The sequence below is a fragment of the Dipodomys merriami genome, unplaced genomic scaffold (genome assembly GCF_024711535.1).
Source record: "Dipodomys merriami isolate MVZ:Mamm:240054 unplaced genomic scaffold, mDipMer1.0.p SCAF_169, whole genome shotgun sequence".
Taxonomy (NCBI): Eukaryota; Metazoa; Chordata; class Mammalia; order Rodentia; family Heteromyidae; genus Dipodomys; species Dipodomys merriami.
In genome coordinates, this window is record NW_027203037.1 from 2,440,001 (window position 1) to 2,453,346 (window position 13,346).

Consider the following 13,346-nt stretch of genomic DNA (forward strand, 5'->3'; position numbering starts at 1 on the left):
CAGGATTCGCTTCCCCAAGCGTATCCGGTCAACCTGGCATCAGGGGCTAACAGGCCCCTGGAATGGTATCCATGGGAAGCTAAGGATCTTAAAGAGCTCCACAAGGCGGTGTCAGAGGATGGCCCAAACTCTCCCTGGGCCCAGACCCTATTACAAGACATTGCCTAACACCCGTGTGTCCCTAAGGACTGGATGGATGTGGCCAAAGCCGTTCTTACTAGTTCTCAGTTTATTAAATGGTGTGCTTTCTTTAAGGAGGAATGCAGAGTGCGAGCAGAGAGTAACCGACAGGCTCAACCCGCAATACCCATTACTTATGCCATGCTAGCAGGGACGGGGAAAGGGCACTCTACCGGCATCCAACAGGCCACAATACCTGCCCCATACCGTGACCAGGTGAGGCAAGCAGGACTTGCCGCATGGTACAAACTAGATGATGGGCCTACTGAGTCCCCCATAGCAGGAGTGAGACAAAAATCGGGTGAGCCTCTACCTGATTTCATAGATCGAGTCCAACAGAGCATTCACCCCAAGCTGCCCGCAGGGAACCTCCGAGATCAGTTTGTTAAGCTTGGAAGGGATGAATGCAGACCACCACATGGCCTGCACGGGATTGAGAGAGAATTCCCTGAGAAGATGGGTGGTGGCCTCACAGGATGTGGGAACGCAACAGCACCAGTCCCAATCACTAGCTTTAGCTTTACAGGCTCCGGCATCTACAATGACTGAGGCTATTACTCAGGCGCTGGCACCCCAGGGCCAAAGAACTCCAAGACTATCGGGGAGAGTGACTTGTTTTAAATGCGGGCAGGAGGGGAACTTTAAGAGGGACTGTTTACAACACTCCCCCACCAACCGGCCTGAAAGCAAACCGCCCCCTACACCCTGCCCCAGGGGCATGGAGGGATATAAGTTTGATTTAGATGAGAAGTCTTTAAACTAGAGGAGGGGCATCCTCTAGCCCCATTAACTCAAGGAGGAACCCCCTCTGCTGTGAGGCCCAGGCAGACTCGTGGAGGGTGACCCAGGCCCATTGGACCATCCCCCTGGTGGATGGACTCCACCCTAAAATGAGTATTTTCATAGGCAGAAAGAGGTTTCACTGCTTAATTGACACTGGGGCAAACCAAACCATACTCAGGGAGGAGGAAGTGCCCTTGGACTGGAAGCTTGCACCTGGGCCCCCAATATTGGTGGTAGGGGGCAATTCCCAGTCCAAAGAAACAGTTGCCCTTATGACATGGACTAGCCCAGATGGAGAACAAGGAAATATACACCCTTTTGTGGCAAAGAACCTCACTGCCAATTTACTAGGGCAAGATATGCTAAGACAAATGGATGCCATGGTCACTACAGAACATCGAGCATCATATGATGATATCCTGGATAGGGAAGAAGCTCAAAGGCTTAAACAGGATATTGAGGGAGTTAAGGAAAGGGATTTTTTTAACTTTCATAATTACAGAGAAGAACATAGGGGTCCTGCTCGGGTGCACCCCCAATCCTAAAGGCCACTGCCCCCGAGTACCTCCCATTAGTTGGAAGCCAGGAAGCCCAATCTGGGTGGAGCAGTGGCCATTGACCAAACCTAAACTTGAAGCCCTCCACCTTCTGGTGGAGGAACAGATAAGCCTAGTGCATATCCGCCCTTCTATAAGTCCTTGGAACACACCCGTATTTGTTATTCAAAATGCCTCCTGGGCTTGGAGGATGCTCCAAGACCTAAGTAAGGTAAATGAAAGGATGGAGCTAGGAGGAACACCGCTAAGAGGCATGCCCTGGACTCCTGCTATACCTTCAGAATATACCTTGGTTGTGATTGATATTAAAGATTGTTATTTTTCCTATCCCTCTGCATCCAGATGACTGCGAGAAGTTTGCTTTCTCTACACCTTCTCTTAATTTTTCCCAGCCTGATCGGAGGTTTGAATGGATGGTGCTGCCACAGGGTATGGCCTTCTGCCAACAATACTTGGCCACACTTTTAGAGCCTCTGCTGGGTTCAGATACCTCCCTTGTCTATGCCTACATGGATGATATGATTCTGGGCCTACCCACCTCTGACTAAAGCCATCAGGTTCCCACCAGGGAGAGGAAGGGTGCAGATATGCGGCTGTGTGGCTCCCACTGCTCTAGGCTCTGTGGTGTCCCCTCCTCACCCATTTCTTCATCTCCCCTTTTCCTGGGGACATTGGCCACTAGGGATGGGGGTGGGATCCCAGGGTCGACACCACACCCCAGCAATTGGGTCTCATATGGCAGAGCCAGGGCAGACTGTGGGGCATGAGAGAGGTGCGGGTGGGACAGGAGAGGGGAGGCGGGAGGCACAGGTCTGGGTCCACTGGCGGGGTGACAGGGAGTCACAAGCTACAGGGGTCACGGGGTGTGGGCCAAAGGGGCAGCACTTATGTGTGCTGCTGGGGAGAAGCTGTAGGTGGTGGCTCTTGGTGCTTGCAGGCCCTGGAGTCTGAGGACCTGGGGCCAGGATCAAGTCAGGGCTGAAAGCAGGTTAGGGCCGCACCATTTCCGCCAGGCAACTGAGAGAGGCACCAAGGATCCAAGCTGGCAGCACCATGTGTGAAATGCGCCACTGCTGGGAGGGGGCGGGGGCGTCTGAGGGTGCCTGGCAAGGCTGTGAGCTTCTTCTGCTCCTCCTCCTCAGCTGCTGCTGCTGCCAATTCCTCAGCAGTCCTTGCCAGCAACTCAGCGGCCTCCTTCCCAGGAACCGCTACTTCCACCACCACCCCAGCCTCAGCAGCAACTGTCTCCATTGCTGCACCTCAGCTACCGCTGCCTTGCTCCCTCTGCCAGGATCTCAGACTCAGGGGTGCCATGGCTGCCTCGCCTCCATGAGACTGCTTGGCAATGTGCCTGCCGTCCTGGCTCCACATGCCGCTGAGGCCACTTCCCCTCCTGCATGTGCTTGCTCTTCTCTCTGACCTCACTCTCTGCCCTCCACTCCTCTCCTCGGCTGCCCCACCCCCGCCCTGCATGTACGCCCACCCCCACTGGTCCCTGGCCTTGGCTGCCACTGCAGTGTGCCCCTGGGCCCCCCTTTCCCTGGGTTTGCCCCCTCACCCCTGACTGCAATCGCAGCACTGACTGGGCCCTGAACCTTTCAGGCCATGGAATCTTCCAGGCCATGGCAATTGCAGCCTCTCCTCAGCATAGCATTCCCCACCAACTCCAGTTCCTTGCTCGGGGGGAACTAATCTCCCCTCAGCCCTACCGCTGGAGGAAACTCTCCCCCATCCACTCCACAAACCAAGCTGGTGCATGGTGACCCTCGTGTGTGTATGTATGTGTGTGTGTGTGTGTGTGTGTGTGTGTGTGTGTATGTATGTGTGGAAGGACCCCCTGACACAACAATGGAGAGGACCTGACCCCCTAGTTACTATGATCAGGGTATTTGGATGTGTTTTTCCCATAGGTGAGTCTGCTCCCATTTGGATCCCTGCCAGGAACCTTACGTATTTTCCCATCTCCTCTATACAAGAGGATGGCCAAGAATAAGCTAACCAACAAATCCCACCTAATTTATGGTACCAGCAAACTGAAAAAAAATCAAACTTGTGCATTTGTATAATTTTACATGAGCACTTAGGTTCTTAGGTATACTTCAAAGCTATGTTTTTAATAATATGTGTATATATATAAATAATGTATATATATAAATAAACTAAGAAACCAGCCAATGAACAAATACTTCTGAATTAGTGCCTTAACTATGGCATTATGAATTATTTGTTCAAAATCTATGATCGAAGTTTCTTTCTTTAGAATCAATCTTAAAATGTTTGTTCATGTACCAGGTGTCAGTGGCTCAGACCTATAATCCTAGTTACTCAGGAGGCTGAGAGGTGAGGATGAAGGTTCAAAGCAAGCCCCGGGAAACTCTTACCTCCAATAAACCAGTAGAAAACCGGAAATGGTGGTGTGGCTCAAGCTGTAGAGTGCTCACAAAGAGCAGAAGAGCGCAGGGATAATGCCCAATCTCAGAGTTCAAGCCTCACCACCAACAAAAAAACGGAAAAAACTTTGTTCATACAAAATGCTAACATTCTGAGCTTTAGGAAACTTTTCTTCCAGGGTCTTATGCTTTTTAGGCAACTATTCCACTACTGAGCTACATCGTAGTACCAATGTTTTTGTTTTTCATTTTAGAATCCAGTTTATTCCCAAAATGATTACAAGTACCTATTGCCCTCACAGAAGTGAGTGTTTATTCAGAAACTCAACCTTTGGTGGTATGAGGACTCCCCTAGTCTATTTCGTGGTAGGCACTGAGGAAAACTCACAGGACACAATTGCAGACATTTTATAATTATAAAAATAACTCTAAATAGAAATAATATCAACTACCGGGCACAGGTGGCTCACGCCTTTAATCCTAGCTACTCAGGAGGCTGATATTTGAGGAAGGCCACTCAAGGCCAGCCAGGGAGGAAAGTCTGTGAGACTCTTATCTACAATAAACCTCTAGAAAACTGGAAGTGGTGATGTGGATCAAGTGCTTGAGCATTTGCCTTGAGCTGAAGGGCACAGGGCAGCACGGAAGTCAAGAGTGCAAGCCCCACGACCGACAAAAAATAAAAAAAATAGAAAAAATAAGAAATAACATCAACTGTCCCAACCTCCTAGGGAGAAATGATATCCTCATTTTCATTCTTACTATTCATGACAGATGGTCAAAAACACCAATGTGCTATGCTGAAATGTAAAAGTTTAAACCTCTTTTTTGAAAAACTCTCATGTTATAAAATCAAAATGTTTCATATAAAGGCAAACTGAACTTTAAAAAATATTTAAAATGCTAATGAAACTCCTTGGCTTGGAATGTGCGATTTTTTATCTGCGAGGCATCGGATTTAAACTTAGGGACTAGGTAACTATGTTGCACTCTGGGGGAAGGGGAAGCTCACTATGCTTGAAGACCAGAAATTCAGGCCTCTTCCCTAGGCCTGAATTTATGCCCCTGTCATACTCCTTATATATATTTTAAAGATAAGATTGAATTTCCATATAAATGTTCAGTCTATATCATGTTTGGTGTGGTTATTCATTGTATTTGTTGTTTTATTCATTTATTTACCATTTATTTTATTGACTGTGAGGACACCTAAACATGTATGACATTGTTAAGGTACTATCACATTGCATCTAGATATGTAGACTTGTTCTCCATCATGCCTGCCACCCAGCACTCTCCCAGAAAAGAAAAACAGGTGTCACACTTGGCTTCTTACTCGAGGATGAAATTCTTGGCAGGCACTGAGATCAAGACCCGAGGTGGACAAAATAGCCATACATGGATAGGCAGGTGGTAGTATGCAAATAAATGCATATTAGTAGAGAGTGCCAGAGCCATGTGTCTAGTATTCAATGATATCTACTATGTCTTAGGCATTTACACAGCCTAGATATTATAGAGAAAGAACATACAACCATCCAAGAAAAGTCCAAGAAATATGACAGATCTATTCAACATTTGGAAGACACCATCAGAAGGCCTAATCTGAGGATAATGTGTGTAGAGGAACACCTAGAAACAGAACTTAATGGTCTAGGAAATTTGTTTAACAGGTTCCTAGCAGAGAACTTCCCAAACATGCAAAAAGATAGGCCTATTCAGATCCAAGAAACTTTTAAAATTCCAAAAATGACCAGATCAGAACAGGACAACCCAGCTTCACATCATAATCCTCACAGGATTAATTCAGACCGAGGAAAAGAACCTTAAAGCTGTCAAGGAGAAAAGATCAATCACCTATAAAGGGATACCAGTTAGAATCACCTCAGATTTTCATCAGTGACAATCAAAGCAAGAAGAGCCTGGATTGATGTATGCCATGCGGTAAAGACAAACAAGAGTCAACCAAGAAAACTGTATTCAGCTAAACTCTCCTTCATAAAGGAAGGACAAATAAAAACCTTCCATAGCAAAGAAAAAATGAAACAAAAACCAGCCCTACAAAAGGTTCTTAAAGTTGTCCTACTCATAGAAAACCAACAAGACCACAAAAAAGGCCAAGAAACCGCAGCCAACCTGAGAATCCAAGTACCATAGAAAGAACCCAGTTACCACAGCCCCCAAGAAGGTGGATAAAATGGCGGAAACTCCCAAATACTTCTCAGTTATATCTCTCAACATTAATGGACTTAACTCTCCAATTAAGAGACATAGACAGTCTAGTTGGATTAAAAAGCAAGAACCTTCTATCTGCTGCCTTCAGGAGTCACATCTTGCCCATAAAAACAAACACATTTTCAATGTGAAAGGTTGAAACAAAATCTACCAAGCAAACGGCCCCCATAAACAGGCACGAGTTGCAATCCTAATATCAGATAAAATAGAATTCACTTTAAAATTAGTGAGAACAGATAAAGTAGGTTGCTACATACTAATTAATGTATCTCTCCTTCAGAGGATATTACAATTCTAAATATGTATTCAACAAACAACAGAGCACCCAAATTTATCCAAGAAACCCAACTTTCCCTCAAATCCCACATAGATCCAAAGACATTAATTGTTGGAGACTTTAACACATCACTATCCCTACTAGATAGATCAATGGCAAAAACTCAACAAAGAACCCCCATATCTAAACAACTACACAGATCAACTAGATTTAACAGACATCTACCGAAGATTTCACCCAGAAGCATCAGAATACACGTTTTTCTCAGCAGCATATGGAACATTTTCCAAAATAGACCACATTTTAGGCCACAAGCAAACTTGTCCAAATTCAGATACATTGAAGTTATACCTTGCATTCTCTCAGACCACAAGGGATTAAAAGTAGGACTCCACACCAAAAGCCATTAAGAAAGTTCTGTAACACATGGTGGCTGAACCAAGACACTGCTGAATCATGAGTGGGTCATGGAAGAGATTAGAAATGAAATTCAAATGTTCAAGATATTCAACAAAAATGAGCACACAAATTACCAACTCCTCTAGGACACAGCAAAGACAGTACTCCGAGGCAAGTTTATAGCTCTGAGTTCCTATATCGACATATTTGAGAGATCTGAAACCAACAATTTAATGAGACAACTGAGCCTCCTTGAAAAAGAGCAGCAGGATAAACCCCAACCCAATGGACAGAAAGAAATAATTAAACTTAAATCAGAATTAAATGAATTAGAATAAAAAAAGCCATACAAAGAATCAACAAAACAAAGAGTTGGTTCTTCGAAAAAATTAACAAAATTGACAGACCCTTAGCAAATTTTATCAGAAAAAGAAAAGAACATACCCAAATAAATAAACTCAGAGATGAGAATGGAAACATCACCAGGGAAACAACCAAGACTCAGAACATTTTAAGGGAATACTTCTCAAAACTTTATGCTAATAACATTGAGAAGTTGGCAGAAATGGACCTTTTCATAGCAAATACTGACATGCCAAAGCTACACCAAGATAAGTTAAATCACCTTAACAGGCCCATATCAAGCATTGAAATATAAACAGTAATAAGAGATCTCTCTTCTAACAAAAGTGCAGTTCCAGATGATTTCACAGCGGAATTCTACAAGGTCTTCAAAGCAGAACTCACACTAATACCCCTCCAATTCTTCAATGAAATTGAAAGAGAAAGTTTAATACGGAACTCATTCTATGAAGCCATCATAACCCTCATCCCATAACCGGGCAGGGTCTTATCAAAGAAAAAGGACCATAGAACTATTTCTTGGATGAACATTCATGAAAAGCTTCTCATCAAAATTTTGGCCAATCGACATCAACAATTCATCCAAAAAATCATACACCAAGATAAAACAGGATTATTTCAGGGATGCAAAGCTGGTTCAATATACGGAAATCAATTAGTATAATTTATCACATCATCAGGAGCAGGGATAAGAACCACATGGTTATCTCAATAGATGCAGAAAAAGCATTTGACAAGATCCAATACCCCTTTATGATGAAGGTTCTAGATAAATTAGGAATCCATGGAACATTCATCAATACAATAAAGGCTATATATGACAAACCAACAGCCAGGATTCTATTTAATGGTGAAAAACTAAAGATATTTCCTCTTAACTCAGGAACGAGACAAGGATGTCCACTCTCTCCACTTCTCTTCAATCTAGTATTAGAATGCCTAGCTATAAATAAGACTATATGCAAACATAAAGGTGATCCAAATAGGGAAAAAAGAAGTAAAACTCTCCCTCTTTGCAGATGACATGATATTGTGTTTAAAGAATCCCACAGACACAACTCTCAAATTAATCAAGCTGATTCAAAAATTTGGCAAAGTAGCAGGGTATACAATTAACCCTCTATAATCAATTGCTTTTCTGTATTCCAACAATGAAAAAAGTGAGGCTGAAATTAGAAAAGCAATTCCATTCGTAATAGCCCCACAAAAAATAAAATACCTAGGAATTAACTTAACCAATGAAGTGAAGGACACTTATGATGAAAGCTTTGAAAACCTGAAAAAGGAAATCAAAACTTAGAAAGTGACAAAAACTCCCATGCTCCTGGATTTGAAAGATCAACATCGTGAAAATGACCATACTTCCGAAGGCTATCTCCAAATTCAATGCAATACCTATCAATATTCCAACCTCATTCTTCAAGGAATTAGAAGAGCCAATCCAAAAATACATATGGTACAGTAAAAGACCCCGAATAGCAAAAACAATCCTCAACAGAAAGAACAGGGCTGGAGTAATATCAATACCAAATTTCAAACTCTACTACAAAGCCCTAGTAATCAAAAGAGCATTGTACTGGCACAAGAACAGACCTGAGGACCAATGGAACAGAATTGAAAACCCAGAAATGAACACACAGACCTATAGCCAACTAATCTTCGATAACAGAGCTCAAAATATAGAATGGAAGAAAGACAGCCTCTTCAGTATATGGTGCTGGCAAAATTGGTTAACTACTTGTAGAAAATGAAAGCTAGATTCTTATATATCATTCTGCACCAGAATCAACTCCAAATGGATCAAAGACCTCAGAATCAAAGCAGACAATCTGAAAACATTACAGTATGGAATAGGAGAAACACTAGGTCTCCTTGGCACAGGACGAAATTTTCTTAATTGAGTCCCAGAAACACAACAAATCAAAGAAGGATTGAACAAATGGGATTGCACAAAATTGCAGAGCTTCTGCATGGCCAAGTACATAGATAGCAAGATCAATAAAAAGGCCAGAGATTGGGAGAAGATCTTCACTAGCCATACAACCGACAAGGGACTCATATCTAAAATATACCTGGAACTTAAAAAATTAAATTCCCCAAGAACAAATCTCCAAAGAAACAACTGCCCAATAAATAAATGGGCTAAAGACTTACAGAGAAACTTCTCTGAAGAGGGAAGAAGGATTGCCAATAGACATATGAAGAAATGTTCAACCTGTCTAGCCATAAAAGAAATGCAAATCATAACAGCATAGAGATACAACCTCACCCCAGTTAGAATGGCAATAATCAAGAACTCTAATAACAACAGATGCTTGAGGGCATGCGGAGAGAAGTGAACATTGGTGACAGTGAAAACTTGTTCAACCACTTTGGAAAGCAATATGGAGGTTCCTCAAAAGACTCCACATAGAGCTCCCCTATTTGCCAGCAATCCCACTTTTGGACATTTACCCAAAGGATCACAAACAAGACCACACTAAAGCTACCAGCATGACTATGTTTATTATTGCAGCATTATTTACCATAAGTAAGATATGGAACCCACCCAGATGCCTCTCAGTAGATGAATGGATCAAGAAAATGTGGTATATATACACAATGGGATTCTATGCCTCCATGAGAAATAATGACATTGGTCCAATTGTTAGGAAATGGTAAGGCTTGGAAAAAATTTTATTAAGTGTACTTGTTAGATTGGTAGTCAAATGATACTATTGTTAATATTAATTTTAATGCAATTTCAGGGAACTCTCCTGTCTCTGACCTCCTAACACTTGTATTTTGGGATTTGTCTCTGGACATCTAGGATTTAGCAGGACTCAAAATAAACCAAGATCTTGCCCATGTAATTGTAACTCCTTTGTGTGGTATTCTCACAAGTAAAAAAAATAATATAAGCCAAGAGTATTTGAATTCTACTATTAAGGTTTAATGATAGATCTCTATTGATCTTTCTCTTAAGTGTGTTGGAGAAACCATAGCTGAAATTAACTTGGACTTTTGTGGTGGATGTAAATGCCTTAACTACCATCTCTGGTAGTAGGTATCATTAAATTTCAATTAGCCATCACAGGGTCAAGCCTGTAATCCTAGCTACTCAGGAGGCTGAGATCTGAGGATCGTTATTCGAATCCAGCTAAGATAGGAAAATCCATGGGACTCTTACTCCAATTGACTGCCAAAGAGGCTAGAGGTGGAGATGTGTCTCAAGTGGTAGAGTGCTAGCCTTGAGGGACAAAGCCCAGGTTCTGAGTTCAAGCCTAGATACTGACCATCAATGAACAAATTCAGAGGTTCCACTGTGAGTGTTATATTTTTTTAGAGACTGAAGTATTTTTTTCGCAGTCTTTCAAACACCAGCATCTCTAATGGAGAATCATTCTAGATACTTCTTTTCCACTTGAATAATTGTTATTCTCCAGGAGTAGAGTGGCCAAGATGCTTGCAGATCAAGAACTCAGACATTAAATTGGCTAAAAAGAGATCAAATTAAAATTTATTCTTTGCTTGCAAATACGACATTTTTGGTATGTGTTTGCTAGCCCTGACACTTGAACTGAGGGCCTGGGTACTGTTCCTGAGCTTTTGTGTCCAAGACTAATGCTCTACCACTTGAACCACAACTCTACTTCGGGCTTATTGGTGGTTAATTGGAGATAAAAGTCTCACAGACATTCTGGTCTTGGGTGGCTTCAAATTAGAATGCTGAGTAGCCAGGATTACAGGTATATGCCACAAGCATCTGGCTCAAATAACACCTATAACGTTAAAAGTCAAGGGTTAACATCTATCTCTGACAGATATACACTGTTTTACTCCTCACTGAATGAATGTTCCTTTGAACAGTATTGCATCAAATGGAGTGGACTCAAGTTAGGTCTTGAACATGAACAATCTGGTTTAGTGGAAGTGGCCTTGTTTTTCTACACCCTATTTGGCCATAGGTGTGGATTGTAGAAAAAAAATTCAGTAAAAACAAATTCAAATAATCTGAGACACTTGCACAAGTTCTGGACATCACTTCCTCATGGGCTGCTGTTGTACAGGCCCAATATTTGATCTGAAAAGAAACTTGGAATTACAAAAGTTAAAACCCAAAGTCTAGTAACTTTTAAAAGGCCTGTCTAACTCCTTGGTCCTCATACCTGATACTGTGACTTAGTGGGAAAGGCAAAGGGCAGATTTCTAGCTATTGCAGACTTCTCCCTTAGTGATCAATAAGTTACCACCTCCGGTTCTGTTTCCAGCACAGACTTGGCTCAGGTCTGTGAACCTGAGTGTAGACGTTTGAAAATCCATAGTGTGAATGGAAAATTGGCCTCCAACTAAGATAGCAGTTTGAGGGACTTGGATAACTGTGGGCAAGTCTCTTTTTAAATAGCCTGTTCTTTGTGAAAATTTGGTTTAGATGAAGGGATACATAACTAACAATTTGCAGTGGTCACCCCAGGGTAGAGCAAGAGAGACAGAGTAGAGGGACAGTGATCAAGCTCATGCCATCTGCCATTTTATGCTGCTTTAATTCACATGTTCTTCATGTATTTTAGTAATTCAGGAATAAAAATTAACATTACATGTAGATTTTTAATTGCCTCTTTGTTTCTGACAAAAATTAAAAATAAAAATGAATTCAAATAGCAAGGCAGTATGGTAAGAGCAGGGAAAAGGAATGGAGCAATGATCATGAACAGCTCTGAAGGCCAATCTGGAGGCTTTATTTACCAACTTCGGGGAATAAAATGAAACTATGTAAAAGACAGGCCTGCCTGCTTTTTCTCAGCAACAAAGCAGCCCTGTCTGCTTTACTTAGCAACACAACAGTCCTGCCTGTTACCCTCATTTATGCCAGAGTCAAAGGGGTTAATAGACTATGACTAAGGGAGGAAATTAGAGCTGTCATTGAAAGATCAAAAAGAACAAGCCCTGGATATGTCTGGAAACCTATAAAGCATCTGATGCCTTAAACACTTAGGCCTTTCCGAGACCAGTCTTTCACAGAAACTAAGTATTCAGAGAGAAAGCCAAGATGTGCTATGAAGTCTGTAGATTCCCTTACACACAGAACACACAGACCTCCCAATGACAGAATCATCCCTGCCAACAATAGAACTTCCTAGTGAGACTCAGGGAATAAAACACACATTAAACTTTTCTCACTGCCAGAAACCAGCACACACTCTGAGAGCACCAGGACAATACCGGAGGGAGGGCTCAGCCCTATTGCAAACAATGGATGAAGCTCAGAGTCCCACATCTAATCGCATGATGTACTCAGACCTCCTAATTGTCCAAACAGCTTCCAGATGGTACCCGCAGCCCATCAAAAAGATCTGTGATGCCCGGCTCTATAGCCCACCCGGTGTTTAGGGGACCCTTGAGCTCAGCTTGTGCTCCTGAACCTGCCCATGTATTCTGTAAAGAGCTCAGAGAAACGCTTGGCATTTGTTGTGCCCCAGAAGTCAGAACATAGTGAGGCTTCTGCTTCCCCCTGCCTTGCTCCAAGCATAGCCACCAAAAAGGGAACACCCCCAGGATCCACCACAGATATCTGATGAGTAATTAAAGGCTGTGCTTGGGCTAGCAGTCACCAGTCAGCAGTCCAGGCAAAAGGGCATCTGCTAAAGACACCCCAAGTAGCTGTGGGGCTCTGACATCAAGACAGAGGGAGGCAGGTGCACCCATGCAGATTGCCTTTGAGAAGCTCCTCTTCCAAGTGGAGGTCTGCCTGGTGGCTTTTGCAGCAGAATATGACACTGTAAAATTTCACAGCACACTAGAAGACCCCGAGAAGCAATGGCCGTGTGCTCAGAGACCTAACCAAGGCAAGAAATGAGAGAGAGAGAGAGAGAGAGAGAGAGAGAGAGAGAGAGAGAGAGAGAGAGAGAGAGAGAGAGAGAGAGAGAGAGAGAGAGAGAGAGAGAGGCTATCTGTGCTTAATGCCTATTTCAATATCCTTATCGAGTAATGCATATTTTCATCAAGAAATAAAGAGGGAAACTTCAAACTCTAACTCTGATGGAGTAGCTAGGATCAATCTAAACTTCCTAACATAAACAATGACAAAAGTGGAAGCTATGTGAAACTATATATGTATATAAATGCATATATAATATGAACATGTAGGCATATATATGTATATTCACATATACAATGTATATA